Source organism: Marmota marmota, unplaced genomic scaffold (assembly GCF_001458135.2).
Source record: "Marmota marmota marmota unplaced genomic scaffold, marMar, whole genome shotgun sequence".
Taxonomy (NCBI): domain Eukaryota; kingdom Metazoa; phylum Chordata; class Mammalia; order Rodentia; family Sciuridae; genus Marmota; species Marmota marmota.
Genome location: NW_025999990.1, coordinates 34066668 through 34085973, shown reverse-complemented (window position 1 = coordinate 34085973; position 19306 = coordinate 34066668). Strand labels below are relative to the sequence as shown.

Genomic DNA, 19306 nt, shown 5'->3' with positions numbered 1-19306 from the left:
TTTTACCATGTTACATAGATATGTGCAAACATAGAAAGTAAGACACTTCTTTGTTAGGCTATGGGGTTAAGTTCCAGAGATAGATTTTAAACTGAATTTCTTTAAATGTAATACCTGCCCGTGCTTCCCAATACCCTGACATCTATTCTTCCCATTTTATCAGAACTTCCACGATCTACATGACAGATACTGGAAACCTTATGGCCACTGGTGGTTCATCCTTATTCAAAACTCTCCTTCAAAAATTTCTTGCTAGAATTCTATAGGTTTTTATCTCTATAACACTGTTTTAGTCTTTCTCCTTTTTTCCCTTCTTAATGCAACTACCTGAGGTGTGGCTTCTTTAGCTTCCACCTAAACCATCACAGTGACCTTCTGAGGGTCATACTGTCTCACATTTTGCTATCTTCAAATCCAGTCTTCACAGTGCTTCCTGTTTCTCCCAGTTAAAAAACAATATCTTCTATCAATTAAGTAAGGAAAACTTCTTACCCTAGCATTGATAAAATTCCAGATTCTTTACAAAAAGAGAAGTGTGTCCTACTTTGAGAAGTAAAAAAAATCCATTTGCACATTTGGAACCCCTTTTTATAGTGCTGATTCCCTTGTCTTAACTTAATAGCTAGAGCTCCCTTCCCTCTTGCTCCAAGCCCATTATGAATGAGAGAAGGATGTCCACCCAGGCTCTTGCCACAAAACCTCTTCACACTTAAACTGAAATTATGCATTAATTGTTGAACTTTAGTGACTAAAAGTACTTCAAGGCTATTAATCAATGATAGCAGGGTAGCCCTATTTATAATTAATGAATCTTAAAATGAATACTTTGTCGAAACATGGTTCCAACTGTGCTTAACATTTCCATTATTTCATTAATTCCTTTTGTGGGTGGATATTATTCGAATAACTCAGAAAGTATGTCAAAGGATTTTTAGAAATGTGACTGAAGTTGATTATACTTTTAAATTGTCGTCATTATTCCTTTGGAGAGCTGGTAATGCAAATTGAATAGCTGAGCCATGTAATTATGAAAATAATTTAGTGGAAGGACAGTCACTTAGGTAAGGACAGCATGTCTGCAGAACACCTCATAGTTTTTTAGCACACCCACGAGCATTCTTTAGTAAATGGACAATCGGATAGCTCTTAAGGTGATGGGGAGAGAGTGACAAGTGCTATTTGTGATGAAGGAAAAGATCAAGTTAACCCAAGTGTTAAGTAGTTAAGAATAGAATAATTATCTTTTAAATCAGTGAATATTATAATGCATATTATTTTCAACTGGACAAGGCCCAAAGCAGAACAAGAGAGAAGCTCATTCAAGTTCTTATTTATGTTCTCTGCAAGAGAGGATTGTTTGAAAAAGGTGCTTTCTTGTGATTTCACCCTGAAATAATTTAGACACTAAACGAGTAAAAAGTTGATTTCAATTATGTTTGTAGCATGTTTGCTAAATATCCCCAGCCCTAAAAACTACTTCAATTCCAAATTCTAAATACAGTAACATCAGCAACTGACATTTTTGTTTATAAGTGTGTGTGTGTGTGTTTTTAAACTTACATACTGTAAAATTTACCCTTTGTGGCATTCTAAGTAACTTCACAAATACATCAAGTCATATATCAAAAAAAAAAAAAACTATAAAGAACAAGTCAATCACACCCCCAAATTTGCTCATACTACCCCTTAATGGTAGGCTCTTCCTATAATCCTTGCTAGCCACTGAGAAGTTCTCCAACACTATAGTTTTATATTTTTTTAAATGATGGCATGTAAATAGAACTTTATAGTATGTAATTTTGGGAAGGGGTTGGTTTCTTTCACTCAGTAAATGTTTTTGAGATTTAACCATGTTGCTTGTATCTATCAAATTGGTTCTTCTTTCTAGTCAAACAGTGTTCCATCACAGGGATGTACCATAGTTTGTTTATTCACCATTAAAAGGCTTTCAAAATTTTTTCCAATTTCTTTTGCATTTAAGAATAAAGCTGTTACAAATATTTATGTCTAAGTTTTTGTGTGAACATGCATTTTTATTTCCTTTGGGTAATTAATTGCTCATAGTAATATTCGTGGATCATATGGTAAGTGCCATCCTTAACTCTACAAGAAACGACTAAACCATATTCCAAAACGGTTGTGTCATTTTGTATTTTCACTAACAATAAATGAGAAGTATGGTTTTGTTCTCTTTGTTCTTCGGTTAGGGTAATGACTATTTACCTATCTTCAAGCTGAATAATTCTTTCCTCAGCCATGGCAATAAGCCCTTGAATATTAATTATCTCCATTACTGTGCCTTTCATTTCTAACACCTTGGACTGGGGATATAGCTCAGTTGGTAGAGTGGATGCCTCACATGCACAAGGCCCTGGGTTTGATCCCCAGCACTGCAAAAAATAAATATGACTCTCTGTTCATATTTGTTGACTGTCTTTTTCTTTATAGCCTTCAACATATTAATCATAGCTATTTCCATTTTTCTTTCTGAGAGTTCACTATCATATCTGAGTTTGATTTTATTGATTTATTTATTTTTCTCTTGGTAGTTTTTTGTTGTTGTTGTTGTTTGTTTGTTTTTTCTTGCCTCTTTGTTTGCCTTGTAATTTTTTGTTGAAAGTTGAACAATTCTATGGAAGTAGAAACTGAGACAAAGTTTCTATATGTATATACGGGCATACCTTTCCTTATCCTAGACTTTTATTTTCAGGAATCTTGTCAGTCTAGGAAAGGAGTTGAGTCAGGTTTGAGATTTCCTGTTGCAGTGGTTGCAATCAACATAAAGAAGAATTTAACTTCTTCTGGAGATAACTTGCTTCATAATGGAGACTCAATATCTGTTTTCTCCTGTGGCTCAGATAGGATCTCTTTCTCTTTCCACATTCTTACCATTCTCCCAACAACATTCCACTATTACAAGTTACTCAATGCTTGTTAGCCTGGTGAGAGGGAGGCAGGAGGGAAAGTCTCCATTAGTCTGGTTAATCCTCAGTCTTATGCAAGCTCAGTGTCCCTGGACCTTCAGGATGTGGCCGTGGTATTCCTGCCCCACCATCAGCCATAGTTATGGGCTCCACAGATATTCCTTCCCTTCCTCCAAGGCCAGTAAGCTTTTCTGTTCTCCATACACAGCTAGAATTTCCCCCCACTGCCGTAAGTGCTGCAGTGCTTCTTACCTATCTGTCTGTGGTTTAGGGCTCTTGTTCTATGGGGGAGATAAAGGAAGTTCTGTACAGGGCATCAGGCATGTCCTCCAGGGCCTGCTCTTCTCTTCTTGGGGTCTGCACCATTAAGTATGCTTTTTCAGAATCCTCATTGATCTTTTTTGTGAGAGCAGGTGAAGTCCCTGCAAAAAAGTCTACAAAGGGGATATGAACCTCTCCTATATCTACAGCCCCCAAGGACTCCACTCTCACTCACAGGTGCCTGTTTGCATTTGCTGCAGCTAAAGGAGTCTTCACACCCCTCTCTCCCTGCTGGTATTTTTCTGTTTTTACATTTTAGGTTAGTTGGTTGCTGTATAAACTTCAGTGTCCTGATGGATCCTAAAATGTAATGAACTTAGATCATTTGGATGAATATGTCAAAGTTGTGAGGATGAGAGATAAGAGTGATGATCTTACCACTGTCAGCATCCTAGAAGAAAACCAAGTCTTCACATCCTTTTTTAGCCATGACATAAATTTTAGATTATAGCCCTTGCCCTTTGATACATTAGCCTTAAACAACCCATTGGCCTTAAACAACTGCTTTGTTTATAAAATTGAAGACCAAACTTCATTTACATTACCAAAGGTTCTTTGCTGGTCACATTCTGTTTATCCTTATGAAGTTCTGATTATCTTTGTAAATGCCTAAGTTGTTTTGTTAAGACAGTAGCACAATAAATTAGAAAGCAGGAGAATTGGCTTATCAAGTTTCTTACTAGTGGTATGTCTTGGAGCTTTATTCTTCTCATCTTTAAGTAAGGAAGTTAAGGTAGATGGCTTTTTATAATACTTTCTTGTGTAATCATTTTTTGAATCAGTTTGTCATTTTTATCATTTTTTGTTAAGAACTCAATTGTGTCACATTGTGTCTTGTTATGATTCTGGCACTTCCCCAGAGTACTAAGTCTACAGAACAGTGGTTAAGCCGCAAGCTCAGGAATGAAACTACCTAGGTTCAAATTCATTACCACTTTGATACTCTGTATACTTTGGACAAATTGCTTTTTTAAGACTTAGTATTCCCCTATGTAAAGTGAAAAAGTAATATAGTATACAGTGGTTTTATAACAAAGATGTAAATTTACATATATATTTAAATTTATATATATATACACAACACATATGCGCGTGTGCATGCACTATATATTTGTATATGTATGTATGTGTATATATACATATATGTATACATATGTATGTGTGTATGTATGTGTGTATATATATATATATATCACCTAAAATTATTCCAAAATATTGGCTGAAGATCAAGGACAAGGCACATGACTGCTATCAAACTGAAGGTAGAAGTGGAAGAAGCCTGACATTTGCACATGTCCTACTGGGAGTTTAATATCTGGACCTTTCCAAAAATTGACTTAACAAGAAAAACTAAGACTATATTAGAGTACTAGAATTTTAAAACAAGACAGTCCTCACCAAGGAAACTGTACTGGCCCTTGTATTCTTGAATTAATAATTTAATGTTGCTTATCCAAAGATGATTGACCATGAGTCCTAAATTTTCCTCAATTTTGTGTCTCATTTTTTCCAAACTTTTTCTGCATAGCATATTTCTTTCTGTTTGATGAAATGTACTTTATTCTGATTGTGAATACAGTAATAGAAATCAGGGAAAGAAAATAGAAAGCAGAAACTTTGGTACATTTTGACCAATTCTAAAATTAGAAGCATGCCATTGAACAAAATAATAGAAAATAGTTATAAAATAAATTGAACTATACAATGATGCTGGGTGAATTTATAACTTGATAACATTGGAGAACCTGCTCTCATTTGTGTGCTTTCATTTACTCCTTTGGGAGAATCCACTGAAGTACAGATTACAGATTCCTAGTCCACCAGATATTCTTATTAATTTGATTAATGAGACTCATGAAATATGATTTTAACACACCTCATAGATTACTCTAGTTAATTCTAAGGTTGAAAAACTGCTATTAGATTATGAGTGTTATTAAGCACATATAATAGATTATTTTAACCACAGTCTTGAAATAGCTATAGTCAACCATTATGGAGTTAAACCTAATATGTGTAAGGAGTTAACAGAAGCCAGCGAAGTCTCATCCAAAGGTCAGGACAATGAAATGTAAATAAAGCTGGAAAATAAATTTTAATATAGCATTAGGTGTCCTATGTTGGATGCTGAATGATTCCTAGGCTCTTGGGTGCTCTCCCACACTTGAGGACTCAGAGGTCTCCTAATTCCTAGGCTTCCTCCTGCTCTTCTCCCTACTCACCTTCTGACCTAAGACTCCAGGACTAACAACACATCCCTGAGCAGCAATTCTGATCTTGATCTTAAACTGAGGTAATGAGAATAACCTCTGCCTTTTCCACTTCAGGCTACCCCCAGTATAATGACCTAGTCTGTTTGGAATTGATGACCCTGATTTATTCATGCTGGTTCCTCCCTCCCTGTCCTAGGACTCATGAACTCAAACTAAACCCAAGCCCAGTGGATGGGTCTTGCCTCATGAAGACAATTTTGTTGATATTGGCAACCAACTTGCCTACATGCTCTCCATATTATCACCTGCTCCAGGATCCTAGACTAAGCTTTCCAGTCCAGCAACTTGATTCAAATCCTAGTCTTCACATTTGCAAACTTATGATTCTAGCCAAGTCATTTTAACTACCTGAGCTCCAGATTCATCATCTTTAAAATATTAATAGCAATAATTTCTTCACAAGTAACTAAACACGATTATGCATTAATTGAAGTACTAAATATGGGGGTAGATGCTCAATTACTACTAATTCATTCTCTAGCAGGAAGCTTGTATTGAGACACTGTGCTTCCCTAATTCCTTAATTGATACCTCTATCTATTTTTCTCTGGCTCTATTTTTTTTCACAAAACCATGTGGCTGAAATATAATTAGTTTTACCCTTCATATATGTACTTTCCAATCTTTTTCACATCATGACACACATAGAAAGTGATCATTTTTTAGCAGAAATATTGGACATGTAGATGAAGCTGCTGATAGAGAGATATAATTAGTCCAGCAGCTCTGGACATTTTAGGCTGACCTAGAGGCCCTGAATGCTAAATTTTCCTTTATCAGATCTGTAACTCATCAATGATTTTTTTAACCACGGTCTTGAAATAGCCATATAAACCATTATAGAGTTAAAATCATTATAGAGTAAATGGTTTTACAAGTTAGGAAATCTTGCCTCAGGGGAAATGTTCTGCTAATAGACGAGACTTTCTTTCGTTTCCTATAACTGTCTGTTTTTTTCTAGAGTTTGCCATATGCAAGTAGATTGCTCTATCTCCAGACCGTCCCAGTCATCCCATTACAGGTTAATGGAGATTTTTAAAAATTTTTTTTTGTAGTTGTAAATGAACAGAATGCCTCTATCTAAGGATCTAAGGGTCTTTATGTGGTGCTAAGGATCAAATCCAGTGCCTCACACATGCTAGGCAAGTGCTCTACCACTGAGCTACAGCCCCAGACCATAAAGGAGATATTTTTTAGACTGATACCACGAGAAAAGATATCAGATCCTTAACAAATATTCCACTATATGCACCACTGATAAATAATATTTTTAAAATTTTAATCATAGAAAAATAACAATCAATATGGCACACATATTAATACCCTATATGGAGAAGGGGCATTAGTAGGACAGTGGAATAGAAGCCTGAGCCCTCCTTTCCCAACAAATCTTCAATTCAACTGTGATTCCCTTGGGAGAAATCCACAAACCAGGCAAGAAATTCCTATAGGCCAGGCAAATGCAAAAAAACAGCCATAATAAAACCAGTGGGAAAATTTAAGTCTCAGTCTCTTCCTAGTCCTTTCTCTGGGTACAGTGCCATATATATGATAAAACTCCCAGCTTCCAGCTTCTCCAAGAGAAGGATAAGAAATTACTCAACTGTGGGTATAATATTATGATTTGGAGGGGAGCTGCCTAAGGGACTGGCTTCTGTCTTGCTATTTCAGAGTGCTGATGGGACCTGAATACACTATTTGCATTGGGGTTTCTCAGTATACAAGCGATCACCATAACCTTTCTTACAGTTCAGCACAGTGGAAGCAAACAAACAAACAAAAACTTGGATTCTAACTTCTCACCATGGAGGGTAAGAATGGTAACCATATGTTCAACATTCCAACTTTAGTGGTACCAAAGCCAGATAAAAATATGACAAGAAACGGAAATTACAAATCATTATTTCTAATGAATATAGACACAAAAATACTCACCAAAATATTAACAAGGCGAATTCAATAGCACATTAGAAGAATCATACACCATGATCAAGTGGAATTTATCCTAGGGATACACCAGTGGTTCAACATACAAAAATTTATAACACCATATTAACAGAATGAAGGATAAAAATTACGAGTATCTCATTGGATGAAGAGAAACTATTTGATAAAAACTATTTAATAAAAAGCATAAAAACATCTATCATGATAAAAATACTCTCAATAAATTAGATATAGAGGGAATGTACTTCAACACATTAAGTGTCACATATGTTAGCCAACATTATCCTCAATGAGGAAAAACTATGAGTTTTGTTCCAAGACCAGGAATATGACAAAGATTCCCATTCTGATCATTTTTATTCAACTTAGTAGAAGGAAGTTAGAAAGAAGAAAGGAAGAAAGGAAAGAAGGAAGAAAGGAAGAATAGAAGGAACAAAAGAGTAAGGAGAATACAAATTAGAAAAGAAGAAATTAAAGTATCCTTGAAAATGACATGATCTTATATGTAGAAAACCCTAAATATTCAAAAAAGAAATATTTGATAAAAGTAATAAATTAAATCAGTAAAGTCATATGGTATAAAAACAACATAGAAAATCGATGACATTTCTATACACTATTTTGGATATAACTATTCAAAACTAAAATTGAAAATAATCCCATCAATGATAGCATCAAAAAGAATAAAATACCTAGATATAAACTCAACAAAAGAGGCAAAGACTTTTATACAATGAAAGATTTAAAAAAACATGGAATGAAAGAGATTATTATGAAAACATAAGTAAGTGGAAAGACATCCCTTGTTCATGGATTGGAAGACTTAATGTTAAAATGTTCATACTACCCAAAGCAATCTATAGAGTCGCTGAAATCCCTATCAAAATTCCAGTGGTATTCTTCACATGAATAGAAGTCCTGAAATTTACATTAGAACCACGTAGAACCACAAAGGACCCAAATGGCCAAAACAATCTTGAAAAAGCAAAACTGGAGGTACCATGCTTCCTCATTTCAAAATATATGACAAAGTTAACGGTTAAAATACCTGTTACTGACAGGCACTATGGCACACTGCTGAGGCAGGAGGATTGCAAGTTCAAAGCAGCCTCAGCAAAGGCGAGAAGCTAAGCAACTTGATGAGACCCTGTCTCTAAATAAAATACCAAATAGGGCTGGGGATGTGGTTCAGTGGTTAAGTGCCCCTGAGTTCAATCTCTGTTACTCTCCGCCCCCACCAAAAACAAAAAATTGTATTAGTGGCATAAGAAAGACATATAGACCAATAGAACAGAATAACAAGTCCAGAAATAAGTACATGAATATACAGATGAACCCTAAATTACAATGATTAGCAGAATCTTTCAATTTAACAATGAAAACAAAGAGTATTCAAATAACCATTGTTTTTCATTTTCAGTGCTGTACACTGTTCAACAAATTATATGAAATATTCAATACTCTTATAAAACAGGCTTTATGTTAAATGATTTTTCCCCAAATATAGGATAATATGAGTGTTCTGATCTAAGTTAAGTTCCATTGTTTGATGGGTTTGGTATATCAAATATATTTTCCAACTTATAGTGGATTTATCAGATAAAACTCCATCAATCCCCAAAAAACAAAGGCTGAATGTTTTCCCTGACATGCAGATGCTAATTCACAATAATGGGCAGGGTGCGATAGGAAAGAATAGAGTCACTTTAGATTAGATAGAGGAGAGTGAAGGGGGGTGGGGGGTAGAGGATATGAGGATAGAAAGGATAGCATAATGAAACAGACATTATTACCTTATATACATATATGACTTCATGACTAACGTGATTCTACATGTACAACCATAAAAATGAGAAATTATACCCTACTTATATATCAAAGTGCATAAATGCATTCTACTGTCATATATAGCTAATTAAAACAAATTTAAAAATTAATTTAGAAAAGAAAAAACTCTGTCATAAATCAAAAAGCATTTGTACAATCAACCAATCTTTAAAAATGCTTCCAAGAATCACAGTGAGGAAAGAATAGTCTCTTCAACTAATGATGCTGGGAAAATTGGACACTCATGCAAAATCATGAAATTAGACACATACACTATACACAAAATATCAGTTCAAGGCATAAAACTGTAAAAATTCTAAAGGAAATATAGAGGGCTAATTTTATTACACTGAACTTGGCAACAATTTCTTGAATATAACAGCAAAACTATAGGCAACAAAAAGAAAATTAGACAAGTATTATCACAACCAACTAAAAAAGCTTCTGAACAGAAAGGAAAATAGTCAACAGAGTGATAATGCGACCTGGAGAATGGCAGGAAATATTTGCAAACCATACTTTAAACAAGGGGTTAATATCTAATATATATGAGGAACTCCTATAATCCAATAACAAAATAAACTGGAAAATGGATAAAGGGCTTTAATAAATATTTCATCAAAGTTATATGATGACCAACAGGTGTATTAAAGTTTCCAACATTTCTAGTCATCAGAGAAATGCAAATTAAAACCACAATGAGATAACACCTCACATCTGTTAGAATGGCTACTATCAAAAAGAAAAAAGCTAACATGTATTAGTGAGGATGTGGAGAATTTGGAACCCTTGCACACTGCTAATGGGAATGTACAACGTGGACTAGCCACTGTGGAAAATAGTTTTGAAATTCCTCAAAAATTAAAAAATTGAACTACCACACAATTCTTTAGTCCCACTTTGAGTATTTACTCAAAAGAATTGCAGTCAGGATCTTGTAGGATATTTGCTCTTCCATGTGAATGGCAGCATTACTCATAACAGCCAAGACATGGAAATAACTTCAATGTCCATCAGTTGATTCATGGATAAAGAAAATGTGGTATCTACGTACAATGAACTGTTACTTGACCCAAATCAGAAGAGAATTCTGACATATGTGACAACATGAATGAATTGAAGGATATTGTGCTAAGTGAAATAAACCACTCAGCAGAAAAAAATGTCTCATGATTCAGTTTATCTGAGTTATAAAAAATAGTCAAATTCACAGAAGCATGTAGTAATATGATGGTCTCCAGGGACTGGAATATAGGAATAGAGAAGATGCTGTTCAGTGAGTATAAGTGTCATTAATGCAAAATGAATATCTGTGGTACATTGTGTCTACAACTAACAATACAATATTGCACATTTTGTTAGGACAGTAGGTCTCATATTAAGAGGTCTCTTAAGTGTTCTTGCCACAATTAAAACTTTTTCATGTGTGGTACTGGGAAGTAAGCCTAGTGATGTTCTACCACTGAGCTCCATCCCAACCCCTTTCATTTATTTATTTATTTATTTAGAAACAAGGTCTCCTTATGTTGTCAAAGCCTTGCACTTCTGATCTTCTTGCCTCAACCTACCAACTCTCTGGGATTGTAGATGTGCACCACTGTACCTAGCCTTTAGAAAAGGTTTTTAAGAAAAAAAAATTATATAAGTTGAGAATGAAACAACTGTGTGTTGGTAAGATCTTTTAGAGAATGTATATGCCTTAGAATGAGTGACATATTGTGCTAACAATAATCCCCAAATATCACTGTTTAAAATAATGGGTTTTTTTCTTATTCATTGCAGGTCAACTGGGATTCTACTCCATGTTTTAGTCTTACCCTGAGACCAAGGCTAACAAACACAATAGCTCACGACTGTATTGTCAACCAATCAGTGAGGCAGAAGAAAAGACGAAATGGTCAACCCAACATTGACTCAGAAGATTCTACCTGAAATTGCCACACATCACTCCAGCTACATTTCATTAGCCAAATGATTAAGAGAAGTCACATGGACATGCAGATGGATGGCTCCTCTGGATGGCTTTCCCTCTGCACCTTTGCTCAGGATGACTCTACAATCTGTACATTAATCTATTTTCTATTTTTAAGCTACATATATATATAAAATTATATATATAATTTTATATATATATAATTTTAAGCAGTATATATGTGTGTATATATATATATATTCACAATTGTTTCAGACTTATTTTTGTATTTTTAAAAAATTTTTATGAAGGTAAACAATTGAGATAATGTATGATAGCAACCCTGTATTTTGAATTTCTTTTTGATTTTTCTCTAAGGATTTTTGTTCTTGCTGTTTGCTGTTGTTTTTCAAGTTAACATACCTGAATTTAATTGTAAGATATCAAATTATAAACCCTGTGGGGTAGAGTGAGTGATGTCTTTTCTCAGCATTATTGTTATCGTTATTATTTTTTTAACCCAATTTACTGGAAGTTTGTATAACTTAGTGATCAGTCAGTGATTGAACAGAAGTTGGGTTCAAACATTGCGGGTGGTAGAGCTGTGTTAGCTTTAAGGAGCACATTCATTTTGAGCAATCTTCAAGTTAGCCTGGCTTTCTCTTTCTCCTGAACTTCTCAAGTAACCACCACATGGGCCCACAGGCTCCCACAATCAGGGATATATAGTACATCTGTCAAGTTTCTCAATTTCTGTCTTCCTGATGAGTATCTTGTTAATCCATTTTGTTACTGGCCAAACAAGGACTGCAACTTCAGGCCAGGTGATCTTTAGCCTTTTCCCATTTGCTGCTGGGCAAAATTGCTCCAGCTTCCACTGCAAACTTAGTCCCTCCGAGCAGTGAAGGCGCTAGTTTTCATGGCCAGGCAGCCCTGTATCAATATCAGTTCTAGATAAGAATGCCACAGTGCCCACTGTCTTACCCAAAGTTCTGTAGTTTTCCTTAGTATGTTCTTCACTTCATTGTTGGCCTTTGTTATATTTCCAGAGCACTGGTGTTTTTTTAAACAAATTTGCCAGTTTTACAGTTATATTTTGGGAGGAGGACTGGCTGACCTCTTCGGTTCTATAGAACTAGAGGTCCTGCTTCTTTTTCTTTTAATTTTTTAAAATTCTTTTTCTCTCTTCCCTTTTCTTTGCTTTATTGATCAGTTCAATTTTCCATAACACTCAAAGGCAAGTGTATATAACCAGCTTCTCAGGATACTCAGTACAATGAAAGACTATTTAACAAAATCCAACCTTCATTAGAGGCAGTTAGGAATTATAAGTAATATGTTTTCTTTTTCTCTTCCCAAAACAGTAGTCCCATTAAGTGTTGTTGGTTTGAACTTGGCTATGTCATTTTTCCTTTTCTCTTCTGATAAATAATAAAAAAGCCACAGAACATGCAACAATCCAAATGTACAGTAGCATTAAATATAGTCTATCATTATCTCCTTCTGGAAACACTCCCCTTACTTAACTTCCAGAATACTTCCTCTCTGGGGATGTCACTAGTTATTCTTTTCTCCTGAGCTCTGAATTTTACATACTCTAGCACCAAGCCACTGGTTCTCTTTTACTCATTTTATGCACATGTAGATATTTGATGGTGTCATTCAATTTCCCAGGCTTAAATACCATTATTAATCTAATGAAGCCCAGATATACAACCACCTACTTGACATCTCTACTTGGATATCTAGTAGAAATTAAAATTTAACATATTTTTAAAAAACTCCTGGTTTCAGAACATATTCCAAATCTGCTGCTCTTCTAAACTTCCCATTCATCCAGATTTTTTTCTGGCCCCAAACTAGGAGTCACCTGGGTCTATTCTGCTCCTTTTACTCTACATGTAATTCATGAGCATGCCTGATAGGGCTCATAATTCCTAATATACCCAGAAGATGAACTGATTGTCCTTTCTCACTGCCACCATTCTAGAACAAGTCACCTTCATCTCTTACTGGACACTTGCAATAGGCTTTGAAATATTTCTCTGTGCCTGTGAAATATTTCTCAGATCACTTTCTAAAAATATAAATTAAATCTTATCATTACTTGGCTCAAGTACTTTTTGTGAAATAAAACCCGAGTTTGCGTCATGAATTGATGTGGCCTCTGCCTACTTTTCTGGCCTCTTCCACTCCAGTAACCTGGCCCTTCTATTTCAAATCACACATCTTTCCCACCCCTGGGCCTTTGCTTTTTACTTATCTTTAAACAACTGTAGCATAAATGGTATCCAGCAGTTTTGCTCACATTGAATTTGCAAGAATGCCATCATATCACTCTCATCTGCAAAGAACCCTAGGAAATACAACCTCTGCCAAATAAATATAGGCTCAACTTAATCTCTATTCCACAGAAAAAGGGGACAATGGAATTTGGTGGACAGTTAGCAGTCTGATACAATGCTTGGCTCTATCCAACCAACTATTTAGATATAAATTTCTTTCCACAAATAGAACATGCTTGTACCCTTTCCAAGGGAGATATGCCAAACTCTGATCCAATTATTGCATCAAGTTCAAAGTTCAGGATCTCTGGCTGAAGGACAGACCACTTCACCAAATCAATATTTTATCTCCCTCCAGGCCTTCTCCCATAAATAAACAGTAGCATAGCAGGAACCTGATAACTGCAATATAAACTGCATTTTGGAATAGGAAAACATGGAAAATACAACAGAGAGAATGATCTAGATCAATGCTGTGCTAGGTATGAGTCCTCCATTTGCCAACTTTGGCATGGAATAGGTCCTTGACTGGGTCATCTGGATGTCCCTGGTTCTGAGAGAAACACCTTCATTCTTTGCGGGCCTCAGTCCTTCCCTTCTGGGAGCTTATTTCTCATCTCTTATACTCCATGGTAACTCATAAGTGAATGTTGGAGAGTTTGCTTTCCTTGAGAATGGCTTTATGTCTCATAATTTTGCTTCTGCAGGCTATGATGCTCACTAAATTGGTAACATGACCCATTAAAATCCATAACTGCCATATTTATTTGCTTATAATTGATTGCATGTTCCAGTAACCAAAACCAAATAAATACATTTTTAAATTTTACTGTTAATCATATTTCTTTTCTGACTTCTATGCTGTACCAATCCTTTTCACAACATCTTTCCATAAATTTCCAACCACTTCACCTACATTGACAAATTCAGTGGAAAAATTGACTTGCAAATTATCACATGAAATACTGTCATCAATTGTTTGAGATATGTTCTGAAATTAAAAGTTTTGTTTTAAATATGTTAAATTTCAACTGTTGCTAGATATTAAAGTAAAAATGTCAGCTAGTTCTTATTAGCTTAAAAATGACATTTAAATCCAAGAGACTGAATGAAAGTAACCATCTTTTCGGGCTACTCTATATTTTATCTTTGTTTTATATTACTCTCTTCTCAAACAAATATTCATCTTTTCTGTTTTGGAGATGTCTGTAACCCACTTCTAGCACTATGTCACTATAAAAAACTAAGTTGTAGTAATAATAAAGAGATCCCAAAATTCAGTGATTTTATTAAAATAAACATTTATTTCTTTTATACATAATTTAATAGTCACACACAAAACAAACAAACAGTTTATGTTTCTGGGTTAAGCTGCTTCACACAGTCAGCTACCAAAACACTCAGATTTCTTCCATGTTCTTTTTGGGCCACATTTCTGACTCTATTCTTACCTTTATGCCCAAAGCTAGCCTGGGAATACATTTGTGTTCAGCATGAGAAATAGGAATTCAAAGTAGGCAATCTTCTTTTTAATCCTGGTGACAATTTTATATTCTGCTTCTGCTCCTGCCCTGTAGGTGAGAACTTAGCATGACCAGACACTCTCCAGCTTGGTGGACATGTCTACCTGAGGCTACAGACAGGGAGAATGTTCTTTTTCACTTGCTTTGTACTCAAAAAGTCTATCATACTGTTTTGTCATGCTTTATGTGTACCTTTATATGTTTACAAGTTACAAACCAATTAGTACTCTTCTATTATTATTTATAATTTCTCTATTACAAATTAAGTAATCCCCATCTCTTCCCCAACAGTTTGTCCACTTATACCTTCCATACAAAATGAAATGTCTAGAATGCTTTTATTTTCCCACTTTCTTCCCTAAACCACTTTACTCACAATTCTGGTATTTTTCTAAAATAGTTCATAAAAATTTAGTTCAAAGTCATTACTTAGTCTTCCCTTAAAAATGTTTCTTCTGGAATCATAGATGCAGAAAAAAGCATTTGACAAAATATAGCACCCTTTTATGTTCAAAACACTAGAAAAACTAAGGATAATAGGAACTTATTTCAACATTGTAAAGCTATTTATGCTAAGCCTAAGGCCAACATCATTCTAAATGAAGAAAAATTGAAAGCATTCCTTCTAAAAACTGGAACAAGACAGGGATGCCCTCTTTTACCACTTCTACTTAACATAGTTGAAACTCTAGCCAGAGCAATTAGACAAATGAAGGAAATTAAATGGATAAAAATAGGAAAAGAAGAACTCAAATTATCACTATTTGCCAACAACATAATGCTATCTAAAGGATCCAAAAAATTCCACCAGAAAACTTCTAGAACTAATAAATGAATTCAGCAAAGTATCAGGCTTTAAAATCAACACCCATAAATCAAAGGCATTTCTTTACATCAGTGACATATCCTCTGAAAGAGAAACTAGGAAAACTACCCCATTTACAATAGCCTCAAAAAACAAAAATAATTGGGAATCAGTGAAAGATTTCTACAATGAAAACTACATAATGCTACAGAAGAAGACCTTAGAAGATGGAAAGATCTCCCTTGTTCTTGGATAGGAAGAATTAATATTATCAAAATGACCATACTACCAAAAAATTATCATACAGATTTAATGCAATTCCAATCAAAATCCCAATGACATTCCTCATAGAAATAGAAAAAGCAATCATGAAATTCATCTGGAAAAATAAGAGACCCAGAATAGCTAAAGAAATCCTTAACCAAGAAGAATGAAGCAGGTGGCATCACTATATTAGACCCTAAACTATACTACAGAGCAATAATAACAAAAAGGCATGGTATTGGTACCAAAACAAACACATAGACCAATGGTACAGAATATGAAACACAGAGACAAACCCACATAAATACAGTTACCTTACAGTAAACAAAGGAGCCATAAATATACATTGGAGAAAAGATAGCCTTTTCAACAAGTGGTGCTGGGAAAACTGGAAATCCATGTGTAGAAAAATGAAATTAAATCCATACATCTCACCCTGCTCAACTCAAAGTGGATCAAGACCCTGTGCCTACTAGAAGAAAAAGTAGGCCTAATCTCCATCGTGTCAACTTGAGAACCAAATTGCTTAACACGACTCCTATAGCGCAAGAAATAAAATCAAGAATCAATAAATGGGATGGACTCAAACTACAGAGCTTCTTCTCAGCAAAAGAAACAACCAGTGAGGTAAAGAGAGAGCTTACAGAATGGGAACAAATTTTTACCAGGCACACATCAGATAGAGCACTAATTTCTAGGATATATAAAGAACTCAAAAATCTTAACATCACCAAAAAAACAAATAAGCCAATCAATAAATGGGCCAAGGAACTGAAAGAAGATGATATACAATCAATCAACAAATATATGAAAAAAAATGTTTAACATCTTTAGCAATTAGAGAAATGAAAATCAAAACTTCTCTAAGATTTCATCTCACTCCAGTCAAAATGGCAGATTAAATATATATAGTTTTATATATATATTTACTTTACAAATAGAAAAAACTACATAACCACTAACATTTTACTAACATATGACAGTGAGTTTTTTTCTTTAAACAATTTTGAGTGACACTTTACATGCCATTCTAAAACAGTCCTTAAATTGTTTTCTTCTACTCTGTGATTGTTTGTGCTTTGTTTGTCCTTTTCTTTCTTTCTTTCTTTCTTTCTTTCTTTCTTCTTTCTTTCTTTCTTTCTTTCATTCTTTCTTTCTTTCTTTCAGATGTCTTTAATACATACATTGTATCTTCTAAATCTACTTGCTACATTCCTCATTATTTTTCGTCACCTTTGTCTTTTTCTGGTGCTGAAATTTTTAGACTCTGCTTCTATATCTCTGTTAATATTTTCCAAGACCTAATCTGCTATTTCACCTTCATTTCTATCTCTTGTGCTAATGCATTTTTTTTCTCCCCTAAAACAGAAACCCACTCATACTTACTTACTTACTCTGTGTACTCTTGACAACATTATTTTTCCTTCCACAGATAAAGTGTTTTCCGTCATTTTTATATCCTATTTGCTTTCAAATGCTGAGGAGAAAAGATTTATTATAAGAAGGTAAATAAAAATCACCATCTTCCACAGTTATATTAAAAGAAATGGTTATCCGTGCTACTCCTAGACTTAGGTAGACTTGGGTTCTGATTTTTACTACTATGTAAATCTCAGCAAATTTCTTAGCTCAGACTGTGGTTTTCTCTTCAGTAAATACACATGGTTATCTTGAGGAATATGTGTATTGCAAAACACTGTTCCTGGCATGTAAGGAGACTGTGACAGCATTTCATTTATAATGAGTGACAATTGATTACAGTACCATGAGGCAGATCATATTACACTGGAGTAATAGAAATAAAGGTGTAAGATGTCAAATGTGTACCAGAGGCAGTAAACAACCTCTAGTAGACCAGAGGTGACCAGCTTCCTGTTAACTCAGCTGTGTCTCAGCCACTTCTTTGCTTTGTTTACAATAGGAGCTATTTATTGGTTTGTTTGGCCAGTCACTGCGTGTGAGACTTTAGGATCACACTTTATAAGCATAAAGCAAATCTTCCTTTTAAAGACTTCCTGCAGCAAAACCAACCAATATTATGCAATCTCCATAAGGTTAAAAAAAAGTGAAAGTTAGAAATGTATAAAAACTAACAGTGCTGGGCTGGGTTTGTGGCTCAGTGGTAGAGCGCTTGCCTACCATGAGCGAGGCACTGGGTTTGATTCTCAGCACCACATAAAAATAAATAAAGGTCCATTGATAATTTAAAAAAAAAGATTTAATAAAAAACACAGCGCTAATAATAATAATGATATTAAGAAGAAGAGAAGGAAGAAGAAGGGGAAAAAATATTTTAAATCAAGTCTTAACAAAAAGCTACATGTCTTGAGAGAGAGAGAAAAAAAAAAAAACTACCTGAAGGTTTAATTCACTTGCCAACATGAAACACTACTATGCTGAGAATCAAATTACTCTTGCAGTGTAGTCCATCATGAAAAGCAATGTATTACTCACAAAATTATATACTTTTTTATTATGGTGAAATTATTTTTTTAAGTTTTTTTTATTGGTTGTTCAAAACATTACAAAGCTCTTGACATATCATATTTCATACATTAGATTCAAGTGGGTTATGAACTCCCATTTTTACCCCAAATACAGATTGCAGAATCACATCGGTTACACATCCACATTTTTACATAATGCCATATTAGTAACTGTTGTATTCTGCTACCTTTCCTATCCTCTAGTATCCCCCTCCCCTCCCCTCCCCTCTTCTCTCTCTACCCCATCTACTGTAATTCATTTCTCTCCTTGTTTTTTTTCCCCATTCCCCTCACAACCTCTTATATGTAATTTTGTATAACAATGAGGGTCTCCTTCCATTTCCATGCAATTTCCCTTTTCTCTCCCTTTCCCTCCCACCTCTCGTCCCTGTTTAATGTTAATCTTCTTCTCATGCTCTTCCTCCCTGCTCTGTTCTTAGTTGCTCTCATTATATCAAAGAAGACATTTGGCATTTGTTTTTTAGGGATTGGCTAGCTTCACTTAGCATAATCTGCTCTAATGCCATCCATTTCCCTGCAAATTCCATGATTTTGTTATTTTTTAGTGCTGCATAATACTCCATTGTGTATAAATGCCATATTTTTTTCATCCATTCATCTATTGAAGGGCATCTGGGTTGGTTCCACAATCTAGCTATTGTGAATTGTGCTGCTATGAACATCGGTGTGGCAGTATCCCTGTAGTACGCTTTTTTAAGGTCTTCAGGGAATAGTCCAA

At 34.8% G+C, this 19306-nt stretch overlaps 1 long non-coding RNA gene across 1 annotated transcript; it reads right to left on the bottom strand.

Annotated features, from left to right (window-relative positions):
* Positions 1-1541: 1541 nt before the first annotated feature.
* LOC125617743 lies at positions 1542-6753 on the bottom strand. The gene is made up of 3 exons (XR_007348843.1): positions 4644-6753; positions 3177-3358; positions 1542-2939 (listed from the first exon to the last, which is right to left on the bottom strand). It is a non-coding gene; the product is annotated as an uncharacterized LOC125617743 (long non-coding RNA).
* Positions 6754-19306: the final 12553 nt, after the last annotated feature.